At 41.7% G+C, this 14,671-nt stretch overlaps 1 protein-coding gene across 4 annotated transcripts in view; it reads left to right on the plus strand.

Annotated features, from left to right (window-relative positions):
• LOC128702415 (roundabout homolog 3-like) overlaps positions 1 to 14,671 on the plus strand; it is a 1,608,794-nt gene that overhangs the window by 920,869 nt on the left and 673,254 nt on the right. The window lies entirely within an intron of this gene.

Genomic DNA, 14,671 nt, shown 5'->3' on the forward strand with positions numbered 1-14,671 from the left:
TTGAAAGAATTAGAGGAAAGACAGAATGTAGGATTGCGGATGAGCAAGGAGGTTTCAGAGTGGGTAGGGGATGTGTAGATCAAGTGTTTACATTGAAGCATATATGTGAACAGTATTTAGATAAAGGTAGGGAAGTTTTTATTGCATTTATGGATTTAGAAAAGGCATATGATAGAGTGGATAGAGGAGCAATGTGGCAGATGTTGCAAGTATATAGAATAGGTGGTAAGTTACTAAATGCTGTAAAGAGTTTTTATGAGGATAGTGAGGCTCAGGTTAGGGTGTGTAGAAGAGAGGGAGACTACTTCCCGGTAAAAGTAGGTCTTAGACAGGGATGTGTAATGTCATCATGGTTGTTTAATATATTTATAGATGGGGTTGTAAAAGAAGTAAATGCTAGGGTGTTCGGGAGAGGGGTGGGATTAAATTATGGGGAATTAAATGCAAAATGGGAATTGACACAGTTGCTTTTTGCTGATGATACTGTGCTTATGGGAGATTCTAAAGAAAAATTGCAAAGGTTAGTGGATGAGTTTGGGAGTGTGTGTAAAGGTAGAAAGTTGAAAGTGAACATAGAAAATAGTAAGGTGATGAGGGTATCAAATGATTTAGATAAAGAAAAATTATATATCAAATTGGGGAGAAGCAGTATGGAAGAAGTGAATGTTTTCAGATACTTGGGAGTTGACGTGTCGGCGGATGGATTTATGAAGGATAAGGTTAATCATAGAATTGATGAAGGAAAAAATGTGAGTGGTGCATTGAGGTATATGTGGAGACAAAAAAACGTTATCTATGGAGGCAAAGAAGGGAATGTATGAAAGTATAGTAGTACCAACACTCTTATATGGGTGTGAAGCTTGGGTTGTGAATGCATCAGCGAGGAGGCTGTTGGAGGCAGTGGAGATGTCCTGTCTAAGGGCAATGTGTGGTGTAAATATTATGCAGAAAATTCGGAGTGTGGAAATTAGGAGAAGGTGTGGAGTTAATAAAAGTATTAGTCAGAGGGCTGAAGAGGGGTTGTTGAGGTGGTTTGGTCATTTAGAGAGAATGGATCAATGGGGTAGGGGTCATCCTCGAGAAGATTGGAAGGAAGGGGTAAGGGAGGTTTTGTGGGCGAGGGGTTGGACTTCCAGCAGGCGTGCATGAGCGTGTTGGGAGTGAAAGGAGACGAATGGTATTTGGGACCTGACGATCTGTTGGAGTGTGAGCAGGGTAATATTTAGTGAAGGGATTCAGGGAAACCGGTTATTTTTATATAGCCGGACTTGAGTCCTGGAAATGGGAAGTAAAATGTCTGCACTCTAAAGGAGGGGTTCGGGATATTGGCAGTTTGGAGGGATATGTTGTGTATCTTTATACGTACATGCTTCTAAACTGTTGTATTCTGAGCACCTCTGCAAAAAACAGTGATTATGTGTGAGTGAGGTGAAAGTGTTGAATGCTGAAAGTATTTTCTTTTTGGGGATTTTCTTTCTTTTTGGGTCACCCTGCCTCGGTGGGAGACGGCCGACTTGTTAATATATATATATATATATATATATATATATATATATATATATATATATATATATATATATATATATATATATATATATATGTCGTGCCGAATAGGCAGAACTTGCGATCTTGGCTTAAATAGCAACGCTCATCTTGCCATATGGGACACGTGAAAATTTGTGTATGCAATAATTTCGCCAAAATCATTCTGAACCTAACGAAAAAAAATATATTTGATTGTGTTTGTTTAGTACTAAATTATTGTAAACGTATTTAAAATATATTTAGATGGGTTAGGCTAAAATAAATTGTTCTTGTTATAATAAGGTTAGGTAAGTTTTCTAAGATTCTTTTGGTGCAAAATTAAATTTTTTTAATAAAGTTGGTAGAATTACCGACAATATGTAAAGTAAAAGGACACAAGTGCAACTAATGTGACATTTATTGTGGCAACGTTTCGCTCTCCAGGAGCTTTATCAAGCCATGGTAATGGCTTGATAAAGCTCCTGGAGAGCGAAACGTTGCCACAATAAATGTCACATTAGTTGCACTTGTGTCCTTTTACTTTACATAAATTTTTTTACATTAACATTAATAAAAAAATATATCTTTAAACGTATAAGAGAAAATTTCAGAAAGGACTTAATTTTAAACGAGTTCTTGCTAATTGACCAGTTTTACATATTCGGCACGACAAATACATATATATATATATATATATATATATATATATATATATATATATATATATATATATATATATATATATATATATATATATATATATTTATTATATATATATATATATTATATATATATATATATATATATTATATATATATATATGTATTATATATATATATATATATATATATATATATATATATATATATATATATATATATATTATATATATACATAAATATATTATATATGTAAATATTATATATATATATATATATATATATATATATATATATATTATATATGTATATAAATATATTATACATATATATATATATATATATATACATATATATATATATTATATATGTATATAAATATATTATACATATATATAAATATATTATATATATAAATATATTATATATATAATGTGTGTGTGGAGTGTCAGTGTAGGTGAGACGTCAGGACGTGACCTCGGAGTCACTGTTGTTCCTCGCTCAACAATAATAAATTAGATGCTTTAATAAGAAGCTTTATAGTAGTCATATTAGATATGAAATTGTAAATTGAATTTTAGAAGTCGCGACTACCAGAGAGAGAGAGAGAGAGAGAGAGAGAGAGAGAAGGGAAGGAGGGGTAGGTGAGTTGAGTTTGTGGGTGAAAGAGGAAGAGAAATAACAGCGGCAGCGACAACAATAAGAGCAGGACGTAGCAGAGACGGAGGTAGCGGCGGGAGGAGAAGCAAAGATAATAACAGACAGGAGCAGACAACGGGAATAAGAGTGGCAGAAGGAATTCGGAAGAAGTGAGAGCGAACTGTGGACTTAGTAGTTCGAGGAGGAGCAGCAGCAGCAGCAACAGCAACAACAGCAGGAGCAGCATCAATAACAACAACAACAACAACGGCAGCAGCAGGAACAACAGCAACATCAACGGCAGCAGCAGGAACAACAGCAACAACAACGGCAGCAGCAGGAACAACAGCAACAACAGAAACAACAGCAGAGGCAGTAGTAGTGGAAAAAGATGGTATGGTATCACCATACCATTCCCTAAGTAGTAGTAGTAGCAGCAGCTGCCGCCGCCAGCCAGCACAAACATAACCACAAGCAAAACTACAACCATAACTACAGCTACCACCATGATCACAACCGTAACTACAACTACCACCATAATCACAACCATAACTACAGCTACCACCATAATCACAACCATAACTACAGCTACCACCATAATCACAACCATAACTACAACTACCACCATAATCACAACCATAGCTACAGCTACCACCATAATCACAACCATAACTACAACTACCACCATAATCACAACCATTACAACTACCACCATCACAACCATTACAACTACCACAATAATTACAACCATAATTACAACTACCATCACAACCATAACTACAACTACCACAATAGTCACAACCATAACTACAACTACCACAATAGTCACAACCATAACTACAACTACCACCATAATCACAACCATTAATACAACTACCACCATAATCACAACCATAACTACAACTACCACCATAATCACAACCATAACTACAACCAAAACCATAATCACTTACAACTACCACCATAATCACAACCATAATTACAACTACCATCACAACCATAACTACAACTACCACAATAGTCACAACCATAACTACAACTACCACAATAGTCACAACCATAACTACAACTACCACCATAATCACAACCATTAATACAACTACCACCATAATCACAACCATAACTACAACTACCACCATAATCACAACCATAACTACAACCAAAACCATAATCACTTACAACTACCACCATAATCACAACCATAACTACAACCAAAACCATACCCACAACCACCATAAGCAAAACAGCAACCACAGGAACAGCCACAGCTGCACAAAAACAACAGAACCACAAAAACAACAGAACCACAAAAACAACAGTAGCAATAAGAAGAGGCATTTCAACTCCATCAACCAACAGAGGAAGGCTTCCCACGCTCTTCTTACTACCCTCCTCTTCCTCTTCCTTCTCTTCCTTCTCTTCCTTTTCTTTCATCGCCTCTGCTTCCTCCTCTTCCCCCATTTATTTGCTTGGCAGTTTATCCGATTGTTGCCTATTGTTCATATTTTCCCTATCCTTCTTGTACTTGCTAGTGTCACTGTTATTGCTAGTGTCACTGTTATTGCTAGTGTCCCTGTTATTGCTAGTGTCACTGTTATTGCTAGTGTCCCTGTTATTGCTAGTGTCCCTGTTATTGCTAGTGTCACTGTTATTGCTAGTGTCACTGTTATTGCTAGTGTCACTGTTATTGCTAGTGTCACTGTTATTGCTAGTGTCACTGTTATTGCTAGTGTCACTGTTATTGCTAGTGTCACTGTTATTGCTAGTGTCACTGTTATTGCTAGTGTCCCTGTTATTGCTAGTGTCACTGTTATTGCTAGTGTCCCTGTTATTGCTAGTGTCACTGTTATTGCTAGTGTCCCTGTTATTGCTAGTGTCACTGTTATTGCTAGTGTCCCTGTTATTGCTAGTGTCACTGTTATTGCTAGTGTCACTGTTATTGCTAGTGTCCCTGTTATTGCTAGTGTCACTGTTATTGCTAGTGTCCCTGTTATTGCTAGTGTCACTGTTATTGCTAGTGTCCCTGTTATTGCTAGTGTCACTGTTATTGCTAGTGTCCCTGTTATTGCTAGTGTCCCTGTTATTGCTAGTGTCCCTGTTATTGCTAGTGTCCCTGTTATTGCTAGTGTCCCTGTTATTGCTAGTGTCCCTGTTATTGCTAGTGTCCCTGTTATTGCTAGTGTCCCTGTTATTGCTAGTGTCACTGTTATTGCTAGTGTCACTGTTATTGCTAGTGTCACTGTTATTGCTAGTGTCCCTGTTATTGCTAGTGTCCCTGTTATTGCTAGTGTCCCTGTTATTGCTAGTGTCCCTGTTATTGCTAGTATCACTGTTATTGCTAGTGTCACTGTTATTGCTAGTGTCCCTGTTATTGCTAGTGTCCCTGTTATTGCTAGTGTCCCTGTTATTGCTAGTGTCCCTGTTATTGCTAGTGTCCCTGTTATTGCTAGTGTCCCTGTTATTGCTAGTGTCCCTGTTATTGCTAGTGTCACTGTTATTGCTAGTGTCCCTGTTATTGCTAGTGTCACTGTTATTGCTAGTATCACTGTTATTGCTAGTGTCACTGTTATTGCTAGTGTCCCTGTTATTGCTAGTGTCCCTGTTATTGCTAGTGTCCCTGTTATTGCTAGTATCACTGTTATTGCTAGTGTCACTGTTATTGCTAGTGTCCCTGTTATTGCTAGTGTCCCTGTTATTGCTAGTGTCCCTGTTATTGCTAGTGTCACTGTTATTGCTAGTGTCACTGTTATTGCTAGTGTCCCTGTTATTGCTAGTGTCACTGTTATTGCTAGTATCACTGTTATTGCTAGTGTCACTGTTATTGCTAGTGTCCCTGTTATTACTAGTGTCCCTGTTATTACTAGTGTCCCTGTTATTACTAGTGTCCCTGTTATTACTAGTGTCCCTGTTATTACTAGTGTCTCTGTTATTACTAGTGTCCCTGTTATTACTAGTGTCCCTGTTATTACTAGTGTCCCTGTTATTACTAGTGTCCCTGTTATTACTAGTGTCCCTGTTATTACTAGTGTCCCTGTTATTACTAGTGTCTGTGTTATTACTAGTGTCCCTGTTATTACTAGTGTCCCTGTTATTACTAGTGTCCCTGTTATTACTAGTGTCCCTGTTATTACTAGTGTCTCTGTTATTACTAGTGTCCCTGTTATTACTAGTGTCCCTGTTATTACTAGTGTCTGTGTTATTACTAGTGTCCCTGTTATTACTAGTGTCCCTGTTATTACTAGTGTCCCTGTTATTACTAGTGTCCCTGTTATTACTAGTGTCTCTGTTATTACTAGTGTCTCTGTTATTACTAGTGTCCCTGTTATTGCTTTAGCAGTCTAATCTAATTTCGTGTATGTTGCTGCTACTGCTGCTGTTGCTGCTGCTGTTTTTGTTGACAATACTGGTAGTGCTGTTGTGTATCCCTGCCAGGGATACACAACCTTTCCACGTCTTCGGCTGCATCGGAACAGTGGTTCTTGATAACACAGACACAGTTGTGACTTGAGAATGGTGCACGATGTGGGCGAAAAGTCGTCACGAGGTTGCTGTCGTAAGTGCCGGTTAGCTGTGCATGTATGCAAATTCCTGTATTTTAAGGAGCTAAATTACGTATTTTAATTACTCATTATTATTATTCTTATTATTTATTACGTAAATGGACAAGCATGCAGCTAATGTTACATTATATTTTGGCTACATTTCGCTCTCCAGGAACTTTATCAAGCCGTTACTGCTTCACCATGAGCGAAACTTTGCCACAAAATGTCACACTAGTTGTATCGGTGTTGATTTACCTAACATTTTGTCGGTAATCCTACCATTATTATTTTTATTAATTATTATTATTATTATTATTTATGATCGGCAGTCAGTATCAGGTCCTTAGTTAACACTTTACGATGAAACTGAGACACATGTGCAACATCTGGGTATCTTAAAGATACCCAGATGTTGCACATGTGTCTCAATTACAATAGATACCCAGATGTTGCACATGTGCCTCAATTACAATAAAGATACCCAGATGTTGCACATGTCTCTCACTTTCATCTCGTCGGTATTGTATACCATTCTTAACACTTTACACAGAGATCATCAACTCATCTACTAATCATCACCATTGTTTCAGTGCTAATTATATGAGCGCCCGTATTCATGTATAGCTAAATAAATTATAAAATACAACATATGATTTATTTAGCTTTGCACTTAAATGCAATATACTTACCAATGTAGGAATATTTCTTACGATTAATGGTGTCCAGTACCGATAACTTGATGACTAAGACACAAGTGTTTTCATTATAAATAAAGTGATCGGGTGTTGCACGTGTGTTTTATTCGTCTATGTTTTTCTTAGTGTTATTTCTGTGTTTTTTTTTTTTGCGGTTGGGATCAAATTTCGTGGCTCCCAGTTGCCGTTTGGAGTGTCGTTATTGAGGTTTCTGCGAATTGATGAACTTTATTGCTTGGGCGAAAGATCGTCAGTAATGTGGGGCGAAACATCGCCAATAAAGCCTATCGAGTGGGCGAAATATTGCCATTAAAACCGTTCAATAAGATTAGGGTCCACACAGCACCCTAGGAATGGCAGGTTGTCAGGTTTAGTTCACCTAAGGGAACCACAGCTCCACATCCTTATTCAAGAGTTTATCACTATCGTCACTCCTCTTCCTCTTCTGGAAGAGAAAGAAATGTGTGAATTTATTAGATAAACTCAAGATAAATCGAAATAAACAATTATCAGTGAATAAACAAGGTTCACTAGGACTATGGACTGTGTCTGGCAAATATAACAATACACGCCCCTCAAGGGAGGTTCCTTGACGCTGGTGAGGGGCTCTTGATCTAGGAAATTAGATCTGTGCTCCGGTTCCGTGAACTGAGCCTGAATATCTTCCATTCCCACCCCCCAGGCGCTGTATAATCCTACAGGTTTAGAGCTCCCCATGTTTATAATAATAACAGTACATGTACCTCGAAAATTTCTGGGGCTGTGGAAAGAGACAGTTTTGTCAGAATTGGTGCTGCTGGTACGGACATGTCACAGAATTGGTGTTTGTAAAGTGTTCTCATTGTAAGCTTCGTGGCTCAGTGGTACAGCGTTGAACCTGCTGCATCAAGGGACCACGGTTCGAGTCTCTGTTCATTTTCTGCTTATTCAACTTGGATTATATGGATAGATATACATCTGAATGAATTTGAGTTAAAAATGTTGACACTAAAAAGCACTCAAATTTCCCTCTAGAGATCAGAAACACACACACACACACACAGAGAGAGAGAGAGAGAGAGAGAGAGAGAGAGAGAGAGAGAGAGAGAGAGAGAGAGAGAGAGAGAAACAAGAAAATACCTCCACCATCATTCATTCAATAGGTATCTTGCGAGAAGTGCACAGACATGATAATTCAAATAATCCTCTTATCTACAACATTCCTACAATTTGTAGGGAAGCGCTAGACCTGTAGAGGTCTTACATTAGATAAAGAAATGGAATGGGAGTCGATCAAATTTGATCCAAGGAAATAGTGGGTAGCTCCAATTCCCTGCATTGGGAGCCTTTCCTCACGTCTAGGCCTCAGGAAATTATCAGTACATAGAAAGAGAGAGAGAAAGAAAGACAGGAAAGAGCGTGTAAGAATAAAAATAAGCCAGACCAACTTGGTGGCACCTCCAGATATATCCTCTAAAATGAGCTCCAGAAAATTTTCACAATGTGACGAGAGTGTGATCCCTTTATTAAGTGCCAGAGTGAAGTGGTGGGGGCTGAGAGGAGAGAGAGAGGGAGTGAAGGAGGGAGACAGGAGGGAGTACAAGGGTAAGACAGCAGAGGACTTAGAGGTCCTAGGCAGGCAGGCAGGGAGAGGAGGGAAGACTCCCAGGCAGGCAAGTAGAGGAAGACTCCCAGGCAGGCAAGGAGAGGAGGGAAGACTCCCAGGCAGGCAGGGAGATGAGGGAAGACTCCCAGGCAGGCAGGGAGATGAGGGAAGACTCCCAGGCAGGCAGGGAGATGAGGGAAGACTCCCAGGCAGGCAGGGAGATGAGGGAAGACTCCCAGGCAGGCAAGTAGAGGAAGGAAGACTCCCAGGCAGGCAGGGAGAGGAGGGAAGACTCCCAGGCAGGCAGAGAGAGGAGGGAAGACTCCCAGGCAGGCAGGGAGATGAGGGAAGACTCCCAGGCAGGCAAGTAGAGGAAGGAAGACTCCCAGGCAGGCAGGAAGAGGAGGGAAGACTCCCAGGCAGGCAGAGAGAGGAGGGAAGACTCGCAGGCATGGAGAGGAAGGAAGACTCCCAGGCAGGGAGAGGAGGGAAGACTCCCAGGCAGGCAGGGAGAGGAGGGAAGACTCCCAGGCAGGCAAGTAGAGGAGGGAAGACTCCCAGGCAGGCAGGGAGAGGAGGGAAGACTCGCAGGCAGGGAGAGGAAGGAAGACTCCCAGGCAGGGAGAGGAGGGAAGACTCCCAGGCAGGCAGGGAGAGGAGGGAAGACTCCCAGGCAGGCAAGTAGAGGAGGGAAGACTCCCAGGCAGGCAAGTAGAGGAGGGAAGACTCCCAGGCAGGCAGGGAGAGGAGGGAAGACTCCCAGGCAGGCAGGGAGAGGAGGGAAGACTCCCAGGCAGGCAGGGAGATGAGGGAAGACTCCCAGGCAGGCAGGGAGATGAGGGAAGACTCCCAGGCAGGCAAGTAGAGGAAGGAAGACTCCCAGGCAGGCAGGGAGAGGAGGGAAGACTCCCAGGCAGGCAGAGAGAGGAGGGAAGACTCCCAGGCAGGCAGGGAGATGAGGGAAGACTCCCAGGCAGGCAAGTAGAGGAAGGAAGACTCCCAGGCAGGCAGGAAGAGGAGGGAAGACTCCCAGGCAGGCAGAGAGAGGAGGGAAGACTCGCAGGCATGGAGAGGAAGGAAGACTCCCAGGCAGGGAGAGGAGGGAAGACTCCCAGGCAGGCAGGGAGAGGAGGGAAGACTCCCAGGCAGGCAAGTAGAGGAGGGAAGACTCCCAGGCAGGCAGGGAGAGGAGGGAAGACTCGCAGGCAGGGAGAGGAAGGAAGACTCCCAGGCAGGGAGAGGAGGGAAGACTCCCAGGCAGGCAGGGAGAGGAGGGAAGACTCCCAGGCAGGCAAGTAGAGGAGGGAAGACTCCCAGGCAGGCAAGTAGAGGAGGGAAGACTCCCAGGCAGGCAGGGAGAGGAGGGAAGACTCCCAGGCAGGCAGGGAGAGGAGGGAAGACTCGCAGGCAGGGAGAGGAGGGAAGACTCCCAGGCAGGCAAAGAGAGGAGGGAAGACTCCCAGGCAGGCAGAGAGAGGAGGGAAGACTCCCAGGCAGGCAAGTAGAGGAAGGAAGACTCCCAGGCAGGCAGGGAGAGGAGGGAAGACTCCCAGGCAGGGAGAGGAGGGAAGACTCCCAGGCAGGCAGGGAGAGGAGGGAAGACTCCCAGGCAGGCAAAGAGAGGAGGGAAGACTCCCAGGCAGGCAGGGAGAGGAGGGAAGACTCCTAGGCAGGCAGGGAGAGGAGGGAAGACTCCCAGGCAGGCAGGGAGAGGAGGGAAGACTCCCAGGCAGGCAAAGAGAGGAGGGAAGACTCCTAGGCAGGCAGGAAGAAGGGGGAAGACAGACAGGCAGGCAGGCAGGGAGAGGAAAAAATGAATTTAGGCTGAGACTGGTGATATAATTTTGACAGTATGGGAGGTAATATGGCTCCAAGATGCTTCAACAAATTCAGCCTCTTTTTAACAATATAAAATCGGTGGAACCTTCAATCAGTTTACCAATGAAGAGACAAAAACAACGGACAGGATCCCTTTCTGGACGTCATGATTTCCTGAAGCGAAGATAAACTTGGTTTTAAGGTGTCTCAAACCCACTAGCAAAAGTAATTCATGCACTGCCTGTTTACTCACAACAGAACAAAACGCATGACTGTTATTGGTTGTGCCACTCGTATTCCTGCCTGTGCTTCAGATTCTTGAAGACTACGGTGCTTATCACCTCCTAGGCTGTGTGACTGATTACCTCGTCTTCAGTAAATACTTCTACAGTCTTCACATCATGCCCTTGTATTGATAATACCACTGATTAGCGAAACGTCTACATATTAAAGATACCCAAATGTTGCACATGTGTACAATTCTTCATCTTGTTGGTATTGTATATACTACATTAATAAAAGCTTTCTAAAACTTTGCTATCCACGATACTCCAGTATTGACTGCAGGACAAGAAAGGAAAAGATACACAATACCAGACAATATTTCAACCCCAGCAGTCAGAGTTATAGCTGTCAACAACACAAGCAATAAACTCTACAGATATGTAAGCAAAGTCAGCATCAGGGTCGTCATCATAGCTTCCAGCACAATAAAGGATTTGTTCCAAAAAATAAACAGCCTCCAGACACCCTGTGAAAATTGTGACTAGTATTTCATGGTGAAATTTCCAGAGACTTGAATACGAGGCTCAGCCAACAGTATGTGTGTGTGCTAGAGAGATGACACGAACAATGCTTTTATTATTCACCGCAACACACACAACCATCTGATGAACTTGACCAGTGCCAGACAAGTTACCAGCGAAGCATACAGATGGTACTGACTTTGCTTAGAGTCTGCTCTCATCGCCACCATTAACACCACACAGAAATCCGATTCATTCCTAATTCTTGAAGCAATGGTCAAATTCGTACTCGCCGAATATGACACCGTTATTAAAGAAAATCTGTGGAGAAGTACTGACCCACCTAATTATAAACCTCGAAGTTTCCACTTGGCTGAACACATTACCGCAAGAGACGTCACTTATCCGTTCCAACTCATCTCTGGTGGACGAAGAGTTTTTTCAGTAAAATGCCATGAACCGCATATAGTGTATTTACATACTATGTAAGGTAATGGGAAAGAGAAGATAATTTAGAAGGAAACTGACAGAGTATATGACAAGCAGCGTCATGAACATCAACCAGTACAGGCCTAGAGACAGTAAATACTGTCCCATAGACTTGCTGGAATTCTATGACAGAGTAACAGAAGTGACGCAGGAGAGAGAGGAAAGAGTGGACTGCACTCTCTTTTAAAGCAAGAAGGTCTTTGACACTGTACCGCACAAGAGAATAGACCAAACAGTAGAGGAACAGACTGAGAGACAACAGTAAAGACCTCGCGATCATCGTACGATCGTAGATTTAAACTTAAAAAAAAATCCTAATCGCATGATTAACTACAAATACCGAGTTGACTAAACTTCACTTTCGTAGGTGCACAGCCATTGGGGCGACTCTCTTAATTGGAAAAGAAACTTTCCATGAATACTGTCGATGGATAAGCCAAAATAATGGTTCACTGTGGTCGTATAACGTCGCTTGTAACTTTCACAAATATGGTCTTAACTTACCCGCTAGTATAGCCCCAGAAAGTTACATTATTTAAGGCTAGCAACATAACCTGGAACTGCCTCGTTATTTTGTATAATCTACTGGAACTGGACGGGACTCCACCTTCCACCTTACTTGGGGGTTACAGTGTTAATATCTGGAACGAAATGGAAGAACTAATGGAGGATATAAATATTCTACTTACTGTTTGCGTTGGTTGTTTAATATCTTGACGGTGAGGAGTACCTATCGAAATATTAAGGTGGTTTTATGCGTATTTTGGGTATTAAATGAACCCAGCAAATCCTATATCTGTGGGACACCTATTCATACATACAAAGTTAAGACGTAAGTTAGTCATATTACTGTGAATTAAATAAACACACTGCTATATTAGCCTAGCCTCGCTGGCCCTGTGACTTCGTAATAGCGAATTCATAGTGACTCTCTTTATTTATGTATTCAAATAATGCGTCAACACACGAGATGTAACCTCAGCTTGCAACGCATGTCACGAATGTTTTGCATCTTGTGGAAGTTAAACAAATTTCTTGCTTCAAACACTGTTCTGAATCCTTGCCCTGGGGGAAGGGGGTCTCATCTTGCCAAATAACTAACACTGGTATTCTGAACTATTGCTATGTTCAGAAGTGGAACTTCGGTTGGTTAGTTAACCGGGTTTGAAGCCTATCATCTGTTTCAAAGGTCATTAAGGCTGCACATCACTACTAGTCAAGAATACTTTAAGACCTTGAAAAGGGATTAAAATACACATTAGGTAAATACAGCGAGACATACACATCTCCATGTATGTAGCCTGTGGAACTTCAAAGTGCAGGAAAACACACTAGGTACAGTTTGGGTTAGTCACTGGCTTTTCCTGGAGGGTTAACTAAGGCTGACTATAAACCACGTTACGAGCATTGTTATATTTAATGGAGCTGTAAAAAAAAAACCATACCACGGGTGAGGTTTGAACCCGCAATCAGAGAGTCTCAAAACTCCAGAGTTTTGAGACTCTCTGATCGCGGGGTTCAAACCCCACCCGTGGTATGGCTTGTTTGCAATCGTGTCATTACGATTTCGTGAGTCGTGTTGTCGGAGCTGTAGAACTAGACACATGTGCAACACATGGATATTTTTATCGTAGAATTTTCGCCATCCATTGATTTTATCAACAGAAATTCGAGGATATAATGGGAAGACAAAACTGTATACAAAAAGATGAGGTAATCAGTCCCTCAGCCTTGGAGTTTGTGAAGAGCACCGGAGTCTTACAGTGGAGCGGATTTTTGTATGTATTTTACCGTTTGCCTTTAATTAGACCTGATTACCTCCCATTCTCCCAGGCGCTGTATGGCCCCTACTGGTTTACGGCTTTCCCATGAAAATAATCTCCCCGTGACTAGGTATTCCTAGAGCCATGCGAGGATCTTCACTGTTACTCTAGTCTGGGTTTATATTTGTGCAGCAGTTGTCTGTATAATACTTTGTATAAGCCTCCTTACAGCCAAGGAATGTGCAGCCTCCCTACCCTTCTCTTTCCTCTCGTGATTATTTTAGTTTTTGGTAGCGTAGTCGTTATTATCAACACTGTCATGATTGTTGCTCAGGTCAACACTATCATTACCACTACAATCACCACCACTACCACCACCACCACCAGTACCATCACCATCGTCGTCATAATCAATAATAGTCACCACCACCATCGTTATCATCACGGCTATCACTAACACCACTACCATCACCACTACCATCACTATTGTCATCATTATCATCGCAGCTATCACTACCACCACCACTACTATCACCACCACCATCACTATTGTCATCATTATCATCGCAGTCACCACCACCACCATCACTACCACCATCACCGAAAGCAGCAGTACAACCATCATCACAAGTGGACTATAACTTCCTCCAATCACTATTGCCATTATCACGACATCTACCATTACTTACGACAACTACCATTACCACGACAACTACCATTACCACGACAACTACCATTACCACGACAACTACCATTACCACGACAACTACCATTACCACGACAACTACCATTACCACGACAACTACCATTACCACGACAACTACCATTAGCACCAATACTGTCACTTGCATCAGTAACACTATCACCATTCCCATCACTAACAACACCACTCCATTACAGCTACTATAAATATCACCACTCCCATTACCACCACAGCTACCACAGTTTCCTCCAGTGTTACTGTCGTGCTGAATAGGTAAAACTTGAGATTTTGTCTTAAATAGCAACGCTCTTCTTGCCGAATAAGACAAGCGAAAATTTGTGTATGAAATAATTTCGCAAAAATCATTTTGAAAATAACGAAAAAATATTTCATTGTGTTTGTTTATTAAATTATTGTAGAATTATCTAAAATATATTGGATTAGGCTAAATTAAATTGAGCTTGTTATAATAAGGTTAGGTAAGTTTTCTAAGGTTCTTTTGGTACGA

This window comes from Cherax quadricarinatus, chromosome 80, assembly GCF_038502225.1.
Source record: "Cherax quadricarinatus isolate ZL_2023a chromosome 80, ASM3850222v1, whole genome shotgun sequence".
Lineage (NCBI taxonomy): Eukaryota > Metazoa > Arthropoda > Malacostraca > Decapoda > Parastacidae > Cherax > Cherax quadricarinatus.